The following is a 10,524-nucleotide window of genomic DNA, read 5'->3' as shown; positions in this document are numbered from 1 at the left end:
TGTCTGTTCTTGCTAATGTTCCTGTGTTTTTCCAAAGTCACCCATGGCCTCCATTCATTTTAAGTTCAGGTTATGTATGCTCTATTGTACCCTCCTCTTCCTTGGCACATATGATCTCCTGTCTCACTGTCTCCTTTCTAATTTTATAATCAGACTCACACTCATCCCTTCTTATATAAAAGCATAAGCATTACAGGTTGGGATCCACATGAGAGTGAATATCATTTTTATTTTCCTTCTGAGTTACTTCAGTGAATGTAATACTTTTCAGCTCTATTAAATTTTTTTCTGGAAAATTTTATGATTTCTTTACACCTTAATAAATAAATGCCAAATGCCACAAAGTATGCAAATATCTTTTTCATTGTCCATCTTGTGATGAACATGTCAAATGGTTCAATTTCCTTCCTATTTTGAATAAAACGTCAATAAACGTAATGTGTGGTCATCTTTATGGTAGGATATAGAGTCCCTTGGGAATATACTCATGATGGCATAGAAAGGTAATGTGATATTTTTCATTTTTCTTAAGTATTTAATTCATCAAAGTCATAAAAATAAAATCAGATTCTACCTTAAGCCTTTCAAAACAACTTACAAATCATGTAAGTAAACTTGTAAATTTAATGTTAAAATGAAAAGCCAGCCTGTCATACACGTTGGCAATCAAGAAAGAGAAGCTGTCGTTAAGCAAAATCTGACCTCAGAAGTGAAGATAAACCTTATTTTATTTGTTCTTTAAAGTGCATAAGTTAAATTTCTCCAATCAATGCCATTCATAATTTCTTCAGTTCCTATAAACTCTTTAAACTATCTGAAGTTCCATGTATGTGATTCCGGTAATATTTCAAATGTTGTAAAAACAGCTAGAAGATTTACATATAAACATGCCTGAAGATCTTACCATGGCTTGCTGTTAGCATTATATGTATGTATCACAGGAGAATGAACACCAGCAATTTAGTGAATTTCTTTACCCTGCAGTCCCAGATGGCTCATCTATCTGTGGGAAAACGGATGCCACTTTCTGCTAATGATGCTTACACTAATGAATTTTTTAACTTCTAAATAAATGTCTTGTGATATTTATGTTGTGGTGTAAAACTATCTTAAATTTCATAAACTAGCTACAGAAAACAAACACCAACAGAAGTTTGTTTCTATTTCAAAGTGCTTCTTTGAAAAACTATAGAGCCAAACAAAGATGTTTCTAAATGTTTTAATATCTTGCAATTGTCCTTCATTTTTGTTGTTGGCAGTTCCTAGTTCCAAGAATTAAAGAGAACCTATTTTCTCCTATCATGAGAGTTTTAAAGTTAAGAAATATTTTTCAAATCTAATTTAATCACTCAAAAGATATGGGTTGCCAAGATTACATACAATAATGTCCACTGAATTATTACCTAAATTACAAATCCATCCCACTTATATTGTTAAGAGAAAATATTACATTTCAAATTGATCTGTGGGCATTATCCAAGTGAAATAAATCAAATGGCATTTGCATATGTTGGCAACTAGATAAGGGCATATCTACATCAAAATTTTAGTTACTAACTCTTTCATTTTTTAAATTTTTTATTTTCCCTTGCAGAGTTTAGTTTTCAATGCTATTTTTTATGAATACATCATTTGAAATGAAAACCATTCACCCTTATGAGTTTTCTTTCTTCTACTGTGAATTCTGCCAGCAGAATTTTATTCATTTGTAGTATTATTGGATGAGATTTCTTAAACTGAAATCATTGGCTAGCCAGATATTTTCCAAAGAAATCAACACCCACAATTCTTGTAAAAGGCAAAATAAGATAGCAAAAAATAACCTCTCCTCATCTGTAGAATTGTTCATCTAGCACTAAAAGTGTAGATTAAGGCTAATTATTTGACTGTGGAATTTTTCCACTCCAGATTTTATTAACAAGTTTGGATGACCATGAAATTTAATAGTATAAAATCCTTAATTATGAGTTTGAGATAAATGAGTTTTAAAATATTTCATGTAATTATGTAGAAAATACATTTTATTATTAATATGGAAATATTTAGCTTAGAGTCTTATTTTAACACAGCATTATTCTTCAGTTCAAATTACTACATGCAATCTCAAATTTTCTTCTAATCTTCTAACTATACCTTACTGAAGGAGAGAATATTAAAATATCTTATTAGATACATTCAGAAAATAATTAGGTACAAAATATTTATTCAACAAATAATAATATTCACGTAGAAGACAGCATATTCCAAAATATGTACATATTATACATCCATCCACTTATGCTTGTGTCTAACTGATTTGTCCTATTATTATGCAGAGGCTGGTGATGTAATTTTGTGAAATGGTCCTTCATTGGAACAAGAACAGAATATAACATGAAAAAAAAAGTTTCCTGAAATGGTACCATAATGTTGAAGGCATGGCTTTCTTTTCTACGGATCTTGAATCTCATATTTGGGTATTACAAGTTAGTACTGAATAATTTTGATTTGGGAGTCAGACCAATGGCTACCCTGATCAATCTGTGTCAATAAATAAAGCGAACTAGGCCTTTTTTATTCGACTATTTTCATTGTACTGCCTTGGATGTAGTTTTGAGTTAATCTTGCTCCGTTGACTACACTGGCTTCAAACTAATGATCTCCTTCCTTAGTCTCTAGTTGCTTATGATTACAGGAATACACTAACACACCTAAGTCTATACCTTCTTAAAACCAGGACCAATTGCTTAGCAAAAATCGTTGTGGTTGTAACTATAGCAAATCAGCTTGCTCTTACAGGCTCAATTAACTTTAAAAGAGAAAGAATACTCAATGATTTTATTAATCTAGTGTCAATTTTTCTTTACAGGCCTTCTCTTTCAGTTCTAAAAAATAAAAAAAAAAAAATCAGAATTTCACGTAACGAAGATGAGTGATATTTTTGTTGTTCGGGTTTTAAGTAGTTTTTTTTTTTTTTTTTTTTTTTTTTTTTTTTTTTTTTTTTTTTTTTTTACCAGATTCACAACAAATTATACAGAAGAAAGCACCTATGTACCATTTACTATTTGATTAGACACTTATTACCCTCTTTCCAGCCATTGCCAAGCGATGGGCATCTCTCAGGACAACTGGCACAAGCGCTGCAACACCGGGGCTAAGAGAAAACCCTACCACAAGAATTAGAACTATGAGCTGGGACAGCTTACTGCCAACACTAAGATTAGCCCTTGCCACATACACACATTCCGAGTTGGAAGAGGCAATAAGAAGTACCGTGCCCTGAGAATGGATGTGGGGAACAATTCCTGGGGTTCTGAGTGTTGTACTTGAAAAACAAATATCACGATGCTGTCTACAATGCATCCAGTAATGAGCTTGTCCGCACCAAGACCCTGGTGAAGGACTGCATTGTGCTTATAGACAGCACACCATACTGGCAGTGGTATGAGTCCTACTATGCACTGCCCCTGGGCCACAAGAAGGAGGCCAAGCTGACTCTTGAGGAGGGAGAGATTTTTCTTTTTTTTTTTGAAAAAAGAAATTGTGGTGCTTTGCCTTTCTACAGAAAATAAAAAACATGAACTTCTTAAAATATTCATTAGTATAAAAAGGAGTAGTTAAACAAACATTTTTAAATTCAAATTTTTTATTAGATATTTTCTTTATTTATATTTCAAATCCCCTTTCCTGGTTTCCTCTTTGGAAATCCCCTATCCCCTGCCCCCATCTCCTGTTCCCCAACTCACCCACTCCCATTCCTGGTCATGGCATTCCCCTATACTGGGGCATAGAACCTTCACAGGACCTAGGGCCTCTACTCCCATTGATGACTGACTAGGCCATCCTCTGCTACATGTGCAGCTAGAGCCATGAGTTCCGCCATGTGTTTTCTTTGCTTAGTGGTCCTAGGGAGCTCTGGAGATACTGGTTAGTTCATATTGTTGTTCATCCTATGGAGCTTCAAACCCCTTCAGCTCCTTGGCTACTTTCTCTAGCTCCTTCATTGGGAACCTTGTGCTCCGACCAATGGGTGATTGTGAGTATCCACTTCTGTATTTGTAAGGCACTGGCAGAACCCCCCAGGAGGCAGCTATATCAGGCTCCTGTCTGCAAGCTCTTGTTGGCATCTGCCATAGTATCTGGGTTTGGTGGTTATTTATGGGATGGATCTCCAGGTGGGGCAGTCTCTGGATGGTCACTCCTTCAGTCTCTGCTCTGCACTTTGTCTCTGTAACTCTTTCCATGTGTATTTTGTTCCCCCTTCTAGAAAGGATTCTGAGCTTCTGGGCTAATATCTACTTATCAGTGAGTGCATATCATGTGTGTTCTTTTGTGATTGGATTACCTCACTTAGGATGATATCCTCCAGATCCATCCATTTGTCTAAGAATTTCATAAATTCATTGTTTTTAATAGCTGTATAGTACCCCATTGTGTAAATGTACCACATTTTCTGTGTCCATTCCTCAACTGAGGGACATCTGGGTTCTTTCTAGCTTCTGGCTATTATAAGTAAGGCTGCTATGAACATAGTGAAACATACGTCCTTATTACATGTTGGAGCATCTTCTGGGTATATGCCCAGGAGTGGTATTGCTGGATCTTCCGGTAGAACTATGTCCAATACAACCACTCTGAAAATCAGTTTGGTGGTTCCTCAGAAAATTGGACATAGTTGTACTGGAAGATCCAGCAATACCAATCCTGGGTATATACCCAGAAGAGGAGGAGATATTAAACAAAAAATGGTCAAAGAAAATTCAAAAGAAATACCACAAAAGGAAAAAGAATGCCTAAATCAACAATATTCTGGAGGAGCAGTTCCAGCAGGGCAAGCCTCTCACGTGATTGCCTCAAGACCAGGTCTGTGTGGCAGAGTAGATGGCTATGTGCTCGAAGGTAAAGAGCTGGAGTTCTATCTGTGGAAGATCAAAGCCCAGAAAGGCAAATAAACCATCCTTTATAGTTCTTGTAATAAAGACATTTGCTGTTCTATTAAAAGAAGAAAGAACATTATTACTGTTACTATAATTTGTAATTTTACACTCTTGTGTTGTGTAATTATCTTTTGTAGTGTAAAAGATAATTCTAATACTGTGGCCTCAGAATATTAATGAGCATTGTCCCTATTAACAAAGTCATTTTATTCAAGTCTCCAGACTGGCTAATATGAACCTTTGATTGCTAAATTGTACTTTTAATTAGACTATCATCTTAGATGACCTTGCGAATTACTTAATTGAAAAGTATATAACAGTTATTCATTTTAAACTTGAATAAATGTCATACTTTTAACTTTTAAAAATATGTACTTTAAAGCCCATGTACTTACTAATTTTAGAATTTTCTATAATCAACAGCTGGAATGATTGTTTTTATTGCTTTTGGGAAGTAACTACCAATTTCTTAACAGACAGAAGTAAGTAAAATAATTGTGGTGTAGCTGGGAAAGCCTGAATTGAATCCTCAAAATTCACAAACAAAATGGTGGATTATATGCATTTGTACTCCCATGGCTACTGTAGCCAGCTGTGAATCTGAAGCAGGAGAACCACTGGAACTTCAAGGACTAGATACCCTGACTATGCAATGGCTAACAACTGTCTCTAAGAAAGTGGAAGGAAAAGAAAGACATTCAGTGTTGTCTCCTATCCTCCACAAGAGTGCCATAAGATGCAACTACATATACTCACGCACAACAGTATACACAATACACATGCACACACACACACATACACACATACACACACACACACACACATACACACACACACACACAGAGACAGAGACAGAGACAGAGATACAGAGAGAGGAGTTAAAAACATTAGTGGGATTTAAAACTAAAAATAATGCCAGAAATATGTTTTCAGTTATTTGGTTCTTAATCTGAGTTGCACAACATATTAAAAAAAAATAACACTGCTGCTTCAATGTGCTTCAACACAAACTGCTTGTGAACAGTTTAAATATTAATAATACTCAAAACAAAATTCAGATATGACAGGAAAAAAACTGAAAAATTTTCCTCTTACCTGATAAAATATTAAAAGAAGATGAAGTTCAAGTTGCGATCACTGCCAATAGATCATTATTTAACTAGAAAGGATGCAGGGAAATTATGAACTTTCCTGAGAGGCATATATGATCTTTCAGTTCTTAAAGTTTGCTCTATTTGATGGGCTTGTGAAAGAATTCTCAACCTTAACAAGAATTCCATTTGTTATTATTAAATTTATAATAATGTTAACTAAAGTTTGCTAGACTGTGGTATATTACTATTCCTGAAAATACATTTGGAAAATCATGTATTTACTAACCATTGATCCAAGCAAATGATAGATATCACCTTGGGTGACTCAACAAACAGATGTACATTCAAAACATTCTACTCTTTTGTAAGGATATTGTGGCTGCCCACTAAGTAGCATTTTAAAGACATTTGCAGCTGACAGGCAGGGGCAGGAGAGGGTCGAATACAAATAAGTTTTCTATGATAATCTTCTCCCTTTCTACTATGGCACTTTGTTTTATTCTTCCACTTTTGCACTGTATATATATATATATATATATATATATATATATATATATATATATATATATATGTGTGTGTGTGTGTGTGTGTGTGTGTGTGTGTGTGTGTATGTGTGTGTATGTGCAACAAACCTGACTTCCAGCTCCCATGCTCTCTATCAGGATGGTCATGGACTCACTCTCTGAAACTTTAAAGGCTAATATACTTTATAATGTGCCACTTTTGTGACATGTTCACATCAATGGAAAAGTAACTAATACCTTGCTGGAACAAAAGCTGTAGCAGTAGGTATCATCTAATAATTGTCACAGACTGAGTTCTGGTATTATTTTTCATATTTTATATTCAGATGTATGTTCTTGTGCTTCAGAATGTTTAAGATGTATGAACTTAATAGAAGTCAATTCTAAGAGCTAGAAACATCACTACAGTTGAAACACATCATCCTTGATCATGTTCAAACTTAGGATGTCTTATCTTGGTTTCATCTCAATATTGAATCTATCTGTGGTATATAATCTCTCTCTCTCTCTCTCTCTCTCTCTCTCTCTCTCTCTCTCTCTCTCTCTCTCTCTTTCTCTTTCTCTCTCTTGTAGATGTAGTGATCTTTATTAATGGTATTAAAGAGAGTTGGGCTCCCTAGGCCCTCCTGTTATTATAGGGGTCTGCAATGGAAACTGTGAGGGTGGCATTCAGTACCAGGGTCTGAATATGTCTAGGGACCTCTCTTGTTATTGTAACCTTGCTGGGGTGAGTGGTCAAGAGCTGCTTCTTCCTTGGAGGCCATATAGATTATAAGATCCTCCACCCTGTTGCTGCATATATAGTCACTGGCATACCAGGAAATGAGTTATACAAATTTGTCATTGAGAGCAATGCCAGTTTCAGGATTAAAGGTGGAGGAGTGGAAGTCACTGTTAAAGTCAAAGCAGACAATCTAGTCCTCAGTGTAGCCTAAGATGCCCCTTAGTGGGCCATCCGATGCCTACTTTTCTACTTTCTAGATGTCATCATACTTGGCAGTTTTCTCCATTCAGCATGCCAGATCCATGACATTGAGGATAAGAATGCAGAAGACTGTGCAGTTGAACTTCCCTTTCAGCTCTGGGATGACCTGACCCATAGCCTTGGCAGCAGCAGTGGATGTAGGGATGATGCTCTGCGCACTCCTCAGCCATCATACAATAGCTTTTCAGAGAAAGCATCCACATCTGAGTGGCAATGATGGCATGAACTGTGGTCATAAACCTTTCCACAATGGCAAAATTGTCATGAATGACCTTAGTCAGGGGTGTCTGAGCAGCTGGTGGTGCAGGAAACATTGCTGAAAATCTTGAGCAAGTTGTCATACATCCCTATGATCTACACCCATGACAAACATGAGGGCATCATGAAAGGAGCGGGGATGATATACCTTTTGGCCCAACCCTTCGAACGGGGCCTGTACTTCTTCATGGTGAGGAAGACACTAGTAGATTCCATGACATACTCAACACCAGCATCATCCTATTTGGTGTTAGCAGTATATTACTCCTGGAAGATTCTGATGCACTTCTTGTTGCTGACAAGCTCCCTATTCTCATCCTTGACTGTGCCGTGGACATTGCCATGAGTAGTCATATTGGAACATGTAGACCATATAGTTGTGGTCAATAAAGGGGTCATTGATGGCAACAATCTCCACTTTGTCAGATGCAGATGAGATGGCAGCCCTGGTAACGATGCTCTCAATACAGCCAAATCTGTTCACTTTGACCTTTACCATCCTGTTTGCTTTAACCTTTTGTGACAGGTTTTATATCGTTATGCCAAATGCCCAATAGAACTACTCTAAAGAGTAGTTTGGTTTATGGTTCTAGAAGTTTTAGTCTGACATTCGAAGATTGACGGAGAATGTGATGGAGTAGAGCAGCTTACTTTCTAGTGATCAGGGAGGACAGAGAATCACTGTGTTAGTAGTCTTTCTTCCTTTCCCATTTCATCTCATTCAGGTTCATAGCCTCATGGCTACTGTGGCTCACTCTCAGTGCTGATCTTCTCCCTATGCTATAATCTTTTCTAGAAAAACTCTCATAGACCAGCCCAATGTATGGTTAAAAACCTGTGATATTTATTTCAATCTAAGTAGGATTAAGATCAAGAATAACCACCATGATCCTACACTTTGTTAACTTGGAACCCAAGTACATATATTGAAGCCATAACATTCTAGCCATGATCAGCCAAAGGCTCATATAAGTTTCATAATCAACAATAAATTTAATCCATCTCTAGGAGTTCCCTTAGTCTTATATATTTCAAGACACATGGGTGCATAGTGAACATTTACATTTCAAAAAGGAAGAATGTGTATGTAGAAAGGATAAATGGTCCTTGTGGAGATGGGGGAGGAGGTATGGAATATGGAATAGTCAGAGGGTGAACGGATAGGGAGGGGGATAAAATCTTGACTATGAAAATAAAAGATTAAATGAAAAAATGGAAAAAATAGGACAGGAACAGGGGCTCATTATATTGCTCAGAGCAATATAATTTCCTAAAAAAATGATAAATTATGAAACTAAAATACAAGTGGCATGATTGGAGTGTTACAGTCTTGGGAAGACCCAATCTCATATTCTGCCTGGTTGTAAAACATGGCTTCTTTAATGAGCTGTCTCTAAAGACTGCTTCTTTTGCTAACATATATTGAACATTCTTAGCAATTCCAAATTTCTGGAGTTTCTCCTATATATCTAGAGCTTAATACCACCCTTTCAAGGGCTACCTATAGAAGCAGAGGCAGGCAGATTTTTGAGTTCGAGGCCAGCCTGGTCTACAAAGTGAGTTCCAGGACAGCCAGGGCTATACAGAGAAACTGTGTCTCAAAAAAATAAAAAAAAAAAAAAAAAAGTAACTCTAACTTTGTCATATATAGCTTACTCTCTCAGTCTTTATTTTTTTTGAAAAAAAATAGTTGGAAGCCTCCATATGCCAATAACTCTTGCATTTATAATGTATAAAGCCCAGCACCATACAGATGATGCCCAATGTCCAGATTCATCTCTCTTTACCTCATTCCCTTAAGACAGAGTCTCTTTGTAATCCTCAAGCTAAGCTAATAGCCAGCAAGTGCCATCAGTGCCTCTAATGTACTTGCTGTTCAAGTCTGCACATGCTCAACTTTTTTCCTATATGGTAAGAGCTTGAAATCAGTTTGTCTTGATCCACAGCAAGTGTAGTATGTATAAGTAAAGTGCCCCAGTCTTTCCAACCATTTCTTAACTGCTTTATTATGTAACGTCACAGTGATGATCCTACTTTTCTAATGCTAATTTTCCATGCTTTGTTCATTTTCTGTCACTTTAGAAACAATATCACAGCTTATCAGTTCAGGGAGGAAAGATTTATTTACTTGCTTTTATGGAATCTGCATTTTGGTGGATTCAGTCCACCATGGTGGGAAATTTGAGGACAACAAAGCAGTTTATCTTTGGTAGACAAGAAGCAGAGGAAAAATTCCTATGTTAGCAGACTTTGTCCTTTAATCTTCTATAGAAAAACTTTCAAATCAAGAATATGGTAGTGCTATCCTAATCTCCTAAGCATTTCTCCATCAGACAAGAATTACCAGCACATTTACTCATTTAAGTCTGATAGATTAGAGTAATGCATTGTTTCAAATCACTTAAAAGCAAAAGCCATTATAATTTTATTTGAAAATTGCACCTAAGTGCAAAAGGATTAATTTACTTTCTTCTTTATAGAGAAAGTGAAACCATAATGTTAAAAGGTTCAGGGAATTATTTGTAGGATATTAAAGCTTTCCATATACCTCAGATACATGCAGATATTGCCATAGTAAAAAGAATAATAGACCTAGATTCCATAGGTAGGGACTATTTGAATGAATTTGCAAACCAACTTTCCTCTCTCTTAAGTTCTAAATTTTATCTTCAAATGTGGAGAGGACATGGTAAACATTGAAGTTTTAGGATCAGGACCCCTACAAAGGGCATTAAACTTTCTGGATT

General features: G+C 36.1%; 1 pseudogene; it reads left to right on the top strand.

The window, feature by feature from the left end:
- Positions 1–3,087: 3,087 nt before the first annotated feature.
- On the top strand, positions 3,088–4,931 carry LOC110326885 (annotated as a pseudogene).
- Positions 4,932–10,524: the final 5,593 nt, after the last annotated feature.

This window comes from Mus pahari, chromosome 9 (assembly GCF_900095145.1).
Source record: "Mus pahari chromosome 9, PAHARI_EIJ_v1.1, whole genome shotgun sequence".
Taxonomy (NCBI): domain Eukaryota; kingdom Metazoa; phylum Chordata; class Mammalia; order Rodentia; family Muridae; genus Mus; species Mus pahari.
This window is presented reverse-complemented; position numbering and strand designations above follow the sequence as displayed.